General features: G+C 43.1%; 1 long non-coding RNA gene across 1 annotated transcript; it reads left to right on the forward strand.

The window, feature by feature from the left end:
- The first annotated feature begins 754 nt into the window (after window positions 1-754).
- Window positions 755-11,487, forward strand: LOC123331442. The gene is made up of 2 exons (XR_006548086.2): window positions 755-807; window positions 11,098-11,487. It is a non-coding gene; the product is annotated as an uncharacterized LOC123331442 (long non-coding RNA).
- Window positions 11,488-13,895: the final 2,408 nt, after the last annotated feature.

Raw genomic sequence — 13,895 nt, forward strand, 5'->3', positions numbered from 1 at the left:
CACTTGCAGGAAAATAAAAGTCAGTTTCACTTAAGAAATGTCATGATGAAGCAGTAAAAAATATCAATTTTATTCAACCTCAACCCTTGGGTACACATCTTTATAATATTGTGAGGATGTCTTGTGATGAAATGAAAGGTACCTATAAACCATGTGGTAATTGGGCTTTCTAGGTGGCATAAGGGTAAAGAATCTGCCTGCCAATGTAGGAGATGCAGCAGACATGGGTTTGATCCCTGGGTCAGGAAGATCTCCTGGAGTAGGAAATGGCTGTCCACTCCAGTATTCTTGCCTGGAAAATTCCATGGACAGTGGAGCCTGGCAGGCTACAGTCCATGGGGTCTCACAAAGTTGCACACAACTGAGCTCAGCACAGCAGCATCATAAAGCATGTGGTAGCTGTAAAAATGTGCCACTCAGATCCCTGGGGGAGGGAGCATCTGCTCTCCTTTGGCCCTACCTCCACACTGTGTCAAGGCCTTGCGTCTCTCCGTCTGCTCCCTGCTGATGGTTCACCATGAGGGGAGCAGTAATGCAGGTTCTTTCTTGAGAAACGTGGGACTCCTATCCTGGGTGATTTTGGCTTGAGGACTCCCCACTGGCCTGGCTGAACTTTCGTTGAACTACACTGCAGTCCAAGATTTATTTGACCTGATCCTTTTTCCTTTCCTTCCTCTTCCCCTGTGGTTAGACTAGCATCGTGGTCAAAGGATCTCCTTACTTCTCCAACTCCCTCCCCATTTTCCTTCACAGGTGTTTTCCTTGGCTATGCACATTTCATCTGGCCTTGAAATCTGTTTCTGGAAGGTGCGTGAAACACTTCTATTGTACGTAAAGTACTTTCAACTGTGTAACAAAATACCGTGATTGTCTCAAGAAAAATACTCATGTGATTGTTTGAGCCATGAGCTGAGCCAGCTTCTTTTTTCATGGATTTCCATCTTGCCTGAAAAGAATGACTGGCAAACCACGGTTATTCAGACTTGGTATTTGGCAAACATTTCCATAAAAATGAAAGGAGTGAGCTTGCCATTTCAAGGAAAACAAATGATGGTTTTGTTGTTGATGATGATAACATTTGAATTTTAAAGCAAAAATTGGAGTTTTGGAAAGTCATATTCTCTACCGTGAACTTATTAGCTCCCAATGTTTCAAGGCTTCTGATGTGATTGGTGGTGATATTAAAGAATGTGATTTGGGGATATTGTGTAAGGAGATGGGTCAATATTGGAAGATCTGCAAAACTCAGTTGAACCAATACTTTTCCAGTGACCAATCCATGATGTAAACACATGAATGAGTAAAAGATCCATTCAAAACACAGCATAGACCAATGGATTATAATGTAGCAGAGTGGGAAAAGTTCATTGACCTGGTTTTATTTTATTTTTTTAAAGATTTTTTTTTTTTGTTTTTGATGCGGACCATTTTTTAAAGTCTATTGAATTTGTTACAATATTTCTTGTTTTATGTTTTGGTTTTTGGGCTGTAAGGCACATGGGCTCTTAGTTCCCTGACCAGGGGTCGAACCCACACCCCCTACTTTGGAACATGAAGTATTAACCACTAGACTGCCAGGGAAGTCCCCACAGATATGGTTTTAGGTTTCACATTGCAATGACCTTTAATGAAACTATCATTTTTGTATTGATATATTATCATCAGAGATGTTTCAGACCACATGGACAAGCCACTCCTCTCAATTTGGTGTGTATCCTTTCAAGTAATGTACTGTGTACACATAGAAATATATAGTTTGGGGCTAGGGGCAAAGATGGGAGAGAGAGACATCTATCATAGAACACTCATCTGCTTTTGAATTTTGAACCGTTTGAATAGTTCAAATATAAACATAAATACAAAGGGAAACTTCAGGCAGAAGGAAAGTGGTCCCAGATGGAATCTTGGATATTCAGGAAGGAAAGAAGGACAGTAGAAAGGGAAATACGGATAAATGCAAATGAATCTTGGTTGTATAAAACCATACAACTAATGTTTAAGATACAGAAAGAAAATTAAAATATAGGACACAAAAGAGTCAGAAAGAGGGTAAACGGAGTTAGAATGGTCTAAGGTCCTTGCATTGTCCAGGAAATGGGTGAAATGTGCTGTGTTGGAAACACTAATTTAAGGATGTCTGCTCTAGCTCTAGGCTAACCCTGGAAGAATCATAAATGGATTGATATAACCAGCCAATAGAGAGGAAAATTACATCATAAACTTGCCTATGTATGTATTTTTTAAGAAGACACTACCATTTTTAAATTTCAGTGTAGTATCAAAGAAGCATAGCCACAATTATCTGAAAAAAGTTATTAAAATGTTCCTCCCTTTTCTACCTAAGTCTTTGTGAGGCCAGATTTTCTTTAAATACTTCAATGGAAACAATATATTGTAGCAAATTCAATTCAGGTAATGGACAGTCAGCTTTCTTCTGTTAACCCTAAGATTAGGGAGATTTACAAAAATGTAAAACAAGGACACTCAGTAAATAATCTTTATTCTGGAAAACATAATTTTCTCAAAGAAATATGTTATTTATGCTAATATGGAGTAGGTTTACTATTGTATTTTAAATGAAGTAATTATATGTATTTAAATTTTTTTTTTTTACTATAGTTAAATACTGGCAGCTATAGTGTACATTAAAAAGGCTTTTTAGGTTCTTCAGTTACTTTAAAGAGTTATTAGAACTACTATTTACTAGGCAGCCAGCTATCCTTTCGTCATTATGTGGCAAGAAGCTATCTGAAAAGGAAGCCAAGCAAGACTGAGAAACAAAGTCAGAATCCAGATATACACAAACATTTGGACCAAATCCCAGGTGCCAGCTATCCTCCAGGAGTTATGAAAGGCAATAAATTATTTTCTTTGTTTCACTCTGACTGAGTTGGGGTTCTGTCACTGGCAATCAAGGGTGCTGACAACAGCCTCATCTGTCTGAGAAGTTGGCCCAGGGTTCTCTGTCCTTGCTCATGCTTAGTCGCTCCCTTGCGTCTGACTCTTTGCAACCCCATGGGCTGTAGCCCACCAGCTCCTCTGTCCATGGGATTCTCCAGGCAAGAATATTGGAGTGGGTTGCCATCTCCTCCTCCAGGGGATCTTCCTGACCGCAGGGATCGAACCCTTGTCTCCTGCCTCTGCCAGAGCATTGCAAGCCAATTCTTAACAAGTGAGCCATCAGGAAAGCCTCTTAAAGTTTTATAAGTACCATCTTGGCTCATGCCTATCCTGGATGCCCTCTGGACATTGTACTTTTTGTTGATTTTAACTGATACATGTTTAATTTTTAAATGCCTACAAAATGTGACATATGGCAACCAGTCTCCTATAAGTCAACCCATCTTGTATGTAGATGTATATACTTTGTCTCATTGTAGGATTGTTAGTATGTGGGTAGGACCTCTAAAGGCAGGGAACCCTTAGAACGTCTCCCACATTATACTCTTGATCTATCACCATTGACTTTATCATTGGCCTGTATACCTGCCCCCACTTCATTTACCCCGACACTATCGTTGGTTGTCCCAGTACAAACTTTAATGTGCGAATGAATCACTCGGGGATCTTTTAAAATGCAATAGGTCTGAGAAGATACCTGAGATTGTTCAATTTTAATAAGCTCCCAGGTGATAACCCATACCCCTGGTCTGTGGGTAGCACTTGAAGTACTAAGGCAACAAACACTTATTATTCTCAGGTTTGACATTCAGAATTTGTAGTCTTCCCTAGGAAGACTTGGAGAAGGAAATGGCAACCCACTCCAGTGTTCTTGCCTGCACAATCCCTGCGATGGCGGAGCCTGGTGGGCTGCCGTCCATGGGGTCACACAGAGTCAGACATGACTGAAGTGACTTAGCAGCAGTCTTCCCTAGGAGTCCCAAAGATCCAGAACCTACAGTGATTTGTCATTTTATTAATCCATGAACTTTAATTGGGCAAGTGTTGAAACTGACAAATAGCGTAAGCTGCTTAGCCAGTGACAACCTAGTTAGCCTACCAACCATGTTTTACAAAACCAAAGTAATGTATATATATTTAATATACACAAAAATCAAATGGCCCTAAAAGGCTTATTAAAGAAATGGCAGTTCCCTGTGTTGCCTGCTTACCGTTCCACAACCTACAACCAGCTCCTAATCACTCCCCACTGTTTCAGCTATTTCTTCTGATATTTTCCTCCATGTTTCTAAACATATGCCTAAAATGCATTCACTCCTGTTGAATGAGTTTTACACACTCCCCACTGACTTCTTGGTATGGTAGAGGAGAATTTTAGCTTGCTTACGCTACCCCTTTCCTACCTCCCTTTCTCGCATTCTCAATTGGTATTTGTGTTTTTATTATTATAGCTAAATAGATACGAATCACTCATGTGTCAAGTAGCAAGCTGTGATCACACTGTCTTTTTTACACTTTATTTTTTAGCTAATAATTACCTCTTTTTGTTGTTGTTATTAGTTTCCTTTGAACCCAGTTCTGTAAATAGAATTATCTACATGCTCAGTAATCTTTTGGTTCCTTTCTTTTCTTATTGCCTGGATCTTCTCTGTAGGACCGCCCCCTACTTCTTCCTGTCAGTTTCAGTTGGAACCCGTTATCCTCAGACTTACCATGTGTCTGTCATCCTTAGACTGTCACGGCCATCACTGTAGATTCTCTTTGCATCTCTTCTGAGTGGCATCTCTTATTTCCTGGAGCCCATGCCTTTCTCTTTCTTTGTTTATTAACTTTTGTTTTCAGTAGAGCACGTATTCAAATAATTCCTGAAAATCATGGGTAATAGTAGTTCAGAGACTTTTCAACTCTTGAAATGTCTTTATTCTACTCTCAGTATTGATCTGGAATCTGGCTAGGTAGAGATGTCTGGGTGAAAAACCATATTCATTATTCATTTGGAATATTGAAAGCATTGCTGCATTATCTTCTAGTTCCCAGTGTTGCTTTTTGTTGGGGTGGGGGGCGGGGCTGGAATAGTGTCATATTTCATTCATTTTTTTTAACTTTTTATTTTGTATTGGTGTATAGCTGATTAACAATACTGTGATAGTTTCAGGTGAACAGAGAAGGAACTCAGCCATACATGTATGAGCCACACATACATATATGTATCCATTCTCCAAACTCCACTCCCATCCAGGCTGCCATGAGGCAATGGCACCCCACTCCAGTACTCCTGCCTGGAAAATCCCATGGATGGAGGGGCCTGGTAGGCTGCAGTCCATGGTGTTGCTAGGAGTCAGACACAACTGAGCGACTTCACTTTCACTTTTCACTTTCATGCATTGGAGAAGGAAATGGCAACCCACTCCAGTGTTCTTGCCTGGAGAATCCCAGGGATGGGGGAGCCTGGTGGGCTGCCGTCTACGGGGTCACACAGAGTCGGACACGACTGAAGTGACTTAGCAGCAGCAGCAGAGTTCCATGTGCTATACAGTAGGTCCTTGTTGGTTATCCGTTTTAAACCCATACCATTTTAACACTTGTTCCTTTGTTACCTGATTTTTTCTCCCCCTCTGGAAGCTTTGAGGGTCTTCTTTATATCCTCAGAGTTTTAAGCCTCACTGTATTGTACCTTGGTGGGTGTGTTTTTTTTTAAATTCATTCTGCTGATTTATTTCTACCCAGACACTCACAGGAATGCTGTGCTTCGACCTTCCCTCAGGCTCTCTTTACAGCTCTGTCTGTTTTCCCAGCTGCTGAGCGCTGTCTCTGGCCTGTTCTATGAGAAAGAGCCAAGTGGCAGATAGCTGAGTGATAGCTATATGAAACTTGTCTTACCCATGCCTTGCCCTGTAGTTACAGAGATCAGGTCCGTTGTCACAGAACTCCAGGGCACCATAACTGGTAGTCGGTGTGAGTGGTCCCCCTGAAGCTGTTCAGAGTACAACCTACATGGCCAAACCCAGCAGTCCTAAGAGCCATGCTTTCCAAACTATGCTCCATTTGACTGATGCCACAATATGCAATTCACCAGAAAGATGCCATAGTTAAATAAGATTGGGAAGGCTGCATTCTATATATCTCTCTCTTGGAGATTCTCAATGGAAATCTGTATACCAAAGGTTCTGAGTCCTCCAAAAAAGTAATCTGGAGGAGTTGACTTAATTCCTTCTTTCCTGAACAGTTTTACATTGTTTCATTTTAATTCAATGATTCAATTCAATCATTTCAATTCAAAGGATGCTTAGTGATATGCCACAAAATACCAGACTTAAGCAAATGCCATTGAATAATACTGTAAACTCCATTAGAGCAGAAACTATGTCAAGTCTTATTTCCTGCACTATGTCAGGGTCTAATACAGTGCCAGGCACATAGTAGACCCTGAAAAAATTATTTGTTGAATAAATCAACAAGTCAGTGAATGACTGATGCTTTCACACGTCCCTGATCTCCTTGGTACTCTCTATATGGACAAAAAGTCAGGTCCTTTTAGTGCATTATTGATGCTGTTTTGCTAGCCCTGAATTTGGGGCTGTGGTCAGTTGTCTTTTTCAAATGATACATTTTTCAGGATACAAGCAGATGTTAGGCATCTAAATGTGTTCCCTCTGTGAACAGGGCTGGGTGAACACAACTGTTTCCCATTAGCCCAGCCACGCTGAGGCCTCCCTTCTCTCTGTGGTTTGGGCTGGAGAAGTAGCACAAGCAAGCCCATCCCAGCGGTTTTGTGTGTGGTTGGCAAGGAACTAATGCCAGCCTTAGAAAAGGAAGGGCCTGTGGCCGCCCTGACTTCACTCCGCGATGCTGGGGCCCTTGGGCAATAACGAAACTTCTGGAACCGCTTTCTGGGGAGTTGCCAGGCTCAGCCTGTGAGTTCTTTGAGAAAGAAAGGAGTGAAAGTGTCTCAGAAACCCTGGGGTTTAGAAAATGTAGGATTTGGAGCCTGAGGTAAGACAGAGAATGAAAACAGCCTCCTCTGTCTTACCCTCAAGTGCAGGAGTTAAAGTACAGCCTGAAGCCAGACCTACCCCACTGCCTCTTTCTGTATTACCTGTGAGCTGACCATCACTGAAAACAAAGTGAAAAGAGTACTATTTTATGACCTGTGAAAATGATATGAAATTCAACTTTCATTCTCAAAGATGAAATACATACTATCTCATTATGTATTATCTTTAGCAGATGAATATTTGCAATAGCTTTTGAAGAAGGAGGACATTAACTCTGAACCCCAAATAAGTGCCATGTTATTCCTCAAAAAAAGAATTTTATTCTTCACATTGGGGGCCCTGTATTATTTTTTAAAAAGCTGTATTATTATTATTATATTTTGAACTTCATCAACAAAAATGTCATGGAAATTTAATTTTTCTTTTGCTTTTTAAGAGATGGATAATAGTCTTGAGTTTGCCTCTTGCCTGCAAAAGTCTAAACTATTTACTCTCTAACCCCTTGCAGAAAAAGTTTTCTGAGGGCTGCTCAAGCAGATTATCTGCTATGTCAGGCTGATTTAAAACTGTTACATGTGGTGGGGGAGAAGGGAGTTTACACTGATTCATCCAGTTTTCATTCAGTCAACAAGTTCTCCTGGGGCCTTCTATGTACCAGGTCCTGAATGTACAGAATCGGTGTTCAAAGCCATCTTGGTTCCTGCTCTCAAGGAACTGACAATCCAGAGTCGAGTCACTGGAAATTCACCAGCCCCAGTGTGCCTGTCTATAGGATGATAAGTCAAAGTGACAACAACTCTGGAGTGTTAAATGTGTCAGCTTGTCAGTGGGTCACCTTGGCCAGGGCGTGCCTGCCCAGAAGAGCTCTGAGAAGCTCCGGAAGGGTGTGTGAGGAAGGCAGGGTCGGGTGAGCACCCTGAGACCAGCAGGGGAGAAGCCAAGTCAGGAAAGGCAACCAGGATAACGCTGCTCTGTCCTATTGGTTCAGGCAAGAGGCCAGAGAGTTTAGCCAAAAGCAGCACCAGCAGATGAAAAACAAGGAGGTGACCCACGTCCGGAGCAAAGTTGCCTGTGCTGAGAGCTCTTTCCTCCACAGAGCGTGGCTAAGCCGGGTGCCTCAGCCTCTGTCGACTCAGAGTTCCTGAAGACAGCAAAGACATAGGGATTGTCCTCTTGGGAGGCTGAGCAATTCAGACTCGCTCCTTCCTTTAGGTCCAGAATTTCTTTCTTCTTATGGCTGCGGAGGCCTCTTTGGGTCCACGAGTCCACACACTTGCACAAGATTCTACCAAACCACCTTCCTTCCAAAGTTGTACAGATTTGCACTGTACTCACAGTGGATGAGAGTATTCACTTCTACAGATCCTTGCAATGTGTAAGGGTTCTATTCATTTTTTTTTTATGTGCATTTTTGGACAGCAGTGAAGTTGAACATCTTTTTATGTTTATTGGCCATCTACCTTTCTTCAGTAAATTCTTTGCTTATATTTTTTGCCCATTTTTCTGTTTGGATGTCTTACTTGGAAGAACTCTGTCCATTAAGCATGGACATCCATTGATAGGAAGAAAAACACTTAATTTTGAAGCACCTACGGGCAGGGTTAGGGCCCTTGGAACAGGTACTGAGGAGCCAAAAGTCTTTGTTTGACATTAGGGACGTTAATCTTCCTTCTGTTAACTGCTGCAAATATTTTATTCAAGTCTGCTATTTGTTTTTAAACTTTATGCTGACTTTCCTCTTGTAGGAGTTTTAAATGTTTCAGTATTCACACCTGTTAGTTTTTTTCTGGGTTCTGGGTTTCCTGTCTTGCTTAAGAAGTTTTCCCCATCCTCATGTTACATAATTAGTCTACTCTGTTTTCTTATAATGCTATTATGGCTTTATTCATTTATGTTTGTATCTTTAATATTTCAGGAATTTCTGTTTAGAGTAGATGAGGAATTTTCTGTTCCCAGCATAGATGCTATGTTTCTGAGATTGTTCCTCTCAGCACTCTGAATGCATTGTGTGGTTTAGTTGCTAAGTTGTGCTCAACTCTTGTGACCCCATGGGCTGTAGCTTGCCAGGATCCTTTGTCCATGGGATTCTCCAGGCAAGAATACTGGAGTGGGTTGCCATTTCCTTCTCCAGGGGATCTTCCTAACCCAGGAATTGAACCCAGGTCTCCTGAATTGCAGGCAGATTCTTTACCAATTGAGCTACAAGGGAAGCCCTGAATGCATTAAGGGGTCCATACTTTTTTGAGTAAAAAAGTCCTGGGTACAGTATGATCCTATTCATGTACTCATTTATATGAACAATTCTACAGCTTGTTAATGCTGGTTATTAACACAAATATTAATATTGGTTATTTTTGTGTGATAGGGTTGAAGAGGCTTTTAATTTTTCTCTCTTCTCATCTGTATTTTTTTTTGCTACATGAACAATTATTATTTGTACACCAAAATGTATTTAAAGAAAGAAGTATCAGGAAGAGTGCTGTTAAGCCAACACTTCACATTGACCCAGGCCCCATCCTTGAAAAGCCACGAGTCTATAAGCTTCTTGAGGGATGGCCCCATGTTTCTTGGGTACCCGTCCTTCCCATGCAGCTATCATGGAGCCTGACCAGCAGCAGATGGTGCAGCTCAATTGATTACATTTTTCTGTGAGCCCACAGTGTCATGCAGATGTGAAGACAATAGGCTGGCTCATTGAAAAGGATGCTTCATCTGGACAGAAACTTTATTTCCTGGTTCCTCCCTGTCTCCTTCCACAGTAGGCTTGCCACATATCTTGGGAAAAGTCCACCCTCTAGACAATAGCCAAGGCAAAATAAATTTATTGACTTTGCCAAAAAGTTCATTCCAGTTTTTGCACAAGATGGTACAAAAACACCAATGAAATTTTTGGCCAACCCAATACATTCCAGGCCAACTCATCAACAAGTATGATAATTAGGATCATTCCTAGACAGCCAGCCTTCAAGAACAGTTCAAAACCAAGGGATTACCCCTCACGGTCCCCTTGGTTGGGCAGTGTCTAATTGTTCAGGATATTGGAAAATTTCCTATTTAAGCACCCGAGCATTATTTATTTAAAGCATTTGCAAGGAAATTTTTTCTAAAATAATATTCTATAAAGCCCTGCCTTGCTAACAGTAGAAATACAGTGCAGTCATTTGAAATTTCCTTGAAAAGTCCTTGAAGGGTCAGTTATTACAATAGGCTCCTAGGCGTGATGGCCTTCAGAGCTACGGACATGTGTAAACATGTTTGCTTGAGTGCTATTGATACATGGGCTGTGTTGCTTTTAAAGGTCTTGTTTCTGCTCAACAGCTTTTTTCTCCTTCTTTGCCTTCTTGGTTGCCTTTTGTGTTCCGTCAGTTCCTAGGATGATGACGTCAGTCGTCAGTTGCTATGTTTAGCAGACCCAGCTCCCTGCTAATCAATCGTTTGTCATTTGTGGTCAGCCAGGAAGTCAGAAAACCAAGCATATTCTTATTATGAGAAAACATAGGTTTCAAGAGAAGAGCTAAGGTAAGCTTTTCTCGGAGTAAAGAATATGAGGTAGACTGACAGATGGATTAACTTCTTTTGATTTTTCAGAAGCCTTTAGGATTTTCTTCCTGGTATTCACATTGATGAAACACTAGTCCCACTTTACAGATGACGAGACAAATGCCACAGAGACAAGGTGACTTGGTCAAGGTCACAGTGGTAGCTGAGTGGCAGAACAAGCACTGAAACCAGGATGTTTTCCTCAGCTCCATGGCCCTGTCAGGCCCAGCTCTGGACGCGCTCTCCTTGATGAGCCAAGTGGCAGGAGCTCGGCAGGGGCGGAATTCATCATTGTGTCTTCTGTGTTTCCCACCAGTAGGTTGGGCCAGCTGCAGACCCTTGCTTCTCTGGGAGGCTTAACCAAACCTATGATCTACCTGGATCCCTTCTGCTATCGATGTGGGCCCCTTCATCATTAGAAATGAGAGCCTGGCAAACAGCTGTGTTTACATCTCGAGGGCTAGTTGAGCACTGCTGGGTCCTGCCCGGGATCGTTCCACCTTATCGTCTGTAGATAGCGATATGCTGAAGGCTGCACAGTACTGACCCAGATTGCAATCAGCTGCAAAACATGTAGTCCTGAGTGCGTGTACACGTACACACACATGCTTCTCAGGCAACTTCAGCCAATTGCAACTCTGACACATTCTTTCCTCCACAGGCCAACTGCTTCCCAGGAGGTTGTGAGCTGAGCCAAAGCAAACTGGCAGGACAGCAAAGGTCCCAGGACACTTTGTCTGTGGAGCCAAGACCATTCCCCGGAGCTGGGTGCCAGCCTCCTGCCCCAGAGGCCTCATTCTCACATCTTTCAGGCAGGGAGGGGGCTCGGTGAGATGCCACAGAGGAGAGAGAGGGGCATGGGGCAGTGTAACATGCAAGAACAGGACCAAGGGGCAGCTTTGGGCCCCTGCACATTGTATGCAAATCCTGAACTTTTGGGTTGGCCAAAATATTCCTTCAGGTTTCTCCATAAGATACTATGGAAAAACCCAAATGAACTTTTTGGCCAACCCAATACTTCATGAAGGAAATAAAGCCCTTGTAAAAAATGGTGGAACCTGAGTCTTTCTGTTTAGAAATTCCACAGTCTGGTGTTACAGGTGGTAGAGGACCAGCTCTCCAGTCATCATGACCCTGATCTGCTCCCCGCCCTAGTCAACAGCCTCTAACAGCTTCCAACAGTCTGGCCCCATAAAGTGCAAACTATCATTCAGGACCCTTCATGGACTGGCCACAGCTTTATCTCCCTCCCAGCCTAGAATCACCCTCTTTCTGCTCTCCACCTTCATCGTCTTTTATCTGCACCCTCCTAGCATACTTATCACTTTCCACTGCATATTATACTTGTTTTTATGGGTCTTATCACTCCTACTGGTCTAGTTTATGAACCCCTTAAGGGCAGGGCCTATGCTTATCTTTGTACCCTGAGCTCTTAAAACGGTACAGGATGTTGTGGGGTGCTCAGTAAAAATTGTTGAATTAAACCAAAAACCCTCCCTGATGGCTGAGCTCAGCTTGAGAGACACAGCAATGCTTCAAATTTCCCAGTGTCCCATGAGCAGGAAGGACACCTCCAGCCTAGCTTGGTGGAGAGCATTTTAGACAGAAATCTCAAGGCCCAATCCTTCCCTTGCATTTAACTTCTAAAATTTAACAATTTTATTTTCATTAATTTTGGCAATGCCACTGGGCATATGGGATCTTAGTTCCCCAACCAGGGATCGAACCCAAGCCTTGTGTATTGGAAGTCTTAACTGCTGGACCACCAGAGAAGTCCCTCCCTTGCATTTTAGAGATCCAAGTACTGGGCTAGGGATGGTGGATAGTTTTCATTTCGTTTATAGCTGAGAGAGCTGAGGTTCAGCCAGCAGAAGCCAATTTCTCAAAGTGAGACAGCTAGAGGGAGGCAGAGTTGGGATTTACACCTGGGTCTGCCTGAGTCCAAAATCTATTTCTGTTGTGAAAAGGGCCCCAGCCTCAGCCTCCCAAACACCCAGATGTCCTGCTGCTTTCCCAGAAATGGGTTCTGGCTGACCAAGGCCAGGGAGGGTGTAAGCACTGAGGCAGGCAGTATGCGGCTCCAGTCCAGCCTGAGCTCTGTGACTGGAGAAGCTGTTTATGAACTTTGCTTGTCCCAGGCCTGGCAGCCCAGCCACCCCAGATGGGTCTTTTCACAGAAGACCCGACAGGCAGGTACCAGAACATCACACAGAGCCTTTGTCCCGAGAGTGCAGTGTTTCCCAGTGAGAAGTTTGCATTGGCTGTGCTGATGGGAACAGGGGAAATAGAGGCCCTGCTGCCTGCAGGGCTCTGCTCCAAGAAGGCAAAGCCTGAGGCTCCCAAGAGGGAGGAGGGCAGAGGGGTGCAGAGGGAGCTGGGGCCAACAGGAACCCAAATAGAAACTTGGGAGAGAAACAGCCTGGGTGGTATCAGGGCTGTGGAGAAGGAACTCCTCAAGGGCTCCAGCTGGATTTTGTGTTGCCAGGCTGTACTGGGTAGTGGGAACAGCTCAGGCTAACTGGTCCTGAGGTTCAAATCCTGCCTCTTACTGTTTGGAAGGCCTTGGACTATTTTTTAAATCTTTCTGAGCCTCAATTTTCTTATCTGCTGTGTGAGGGGATAATAGAAGTATTTTGCCGGCTGTGGTGAGGACTGACATCATGAAGTATGCTCAGGCACACGTGGTAAAGGCTATGAAGTTTTTTAAGCATTCCCTCAGTTCCCAGGTTTATGAACTAATGAAAGGAATGAGCTGTGGAGAACACCTGGGTAGCGGTATCGAATGACTGTTGACCGAGAAAAAGAAAACGGAATCACCATGAGTAGACCCACATTTAGAGGAACTCTGCCCCAGAAACAGCTGGGCGGGAGGAGGGGGAGAAGACAATCTGTTTCCAGTTAGGGAGCAGCCAACAGAAGAGCTGTAAAGTTTAGAGTTGTTGATTCATGAAGGTTTTAAACTTGGCAGGAGTATGTGTGTGGTGTGTGATGTGTATGTGTGTGGTTTGTGTGCATGGTGTGTATAGGTGTGTGTGGTGTGTATATGTGTGCAGTGTGTATAGTATATGTACATGGTGTGTATAGGTATCTGGTGTAAATGTGTGTGCAGTGTATATAGTATATGTGCATGGTGTGTATAGGTATATGTGGTGTATATGTGTGTAGCGCATAACGTGAGGAGGGCATGGTGACCCACCCAGTATTCTTGCCTAGAGAATCCCCATGGACAGAGGAGCCTGGCGGGCTACAGTCCATGGGGTCGCAATGAGTCGGACATAACTGAGTGACTAAGCACAGTGTATACAGTATGTGTCCATGGTTTGTATAGGTGTGTGTGGTGTGTATGTATGTGAGGTATGTATGTAGTATGTGTATGCTGTGTGTAGTGCATGTGTTACCTCTGCAGTAAAATTTCACCTTCTTACTGAAGACCTTGTCCTTCACCCTTAATAGTGCTTA

This window comes from Bubalus bubalis, chromosome 23 (assembly GCF_019923935.1).
Source record: "Bubalus bubalis isolate 160015118507 breed Murrah chromosome 23, NDDB_SH_1, whole genome shotgun sequence".
Classification (NCBI taxonomy): domain Eukaryota; kingdom Metazoa; phylum Chordata; class Mammalia; order Artiodactyla; family Bovidae; genus Bubalus; species Bubalus bubalis.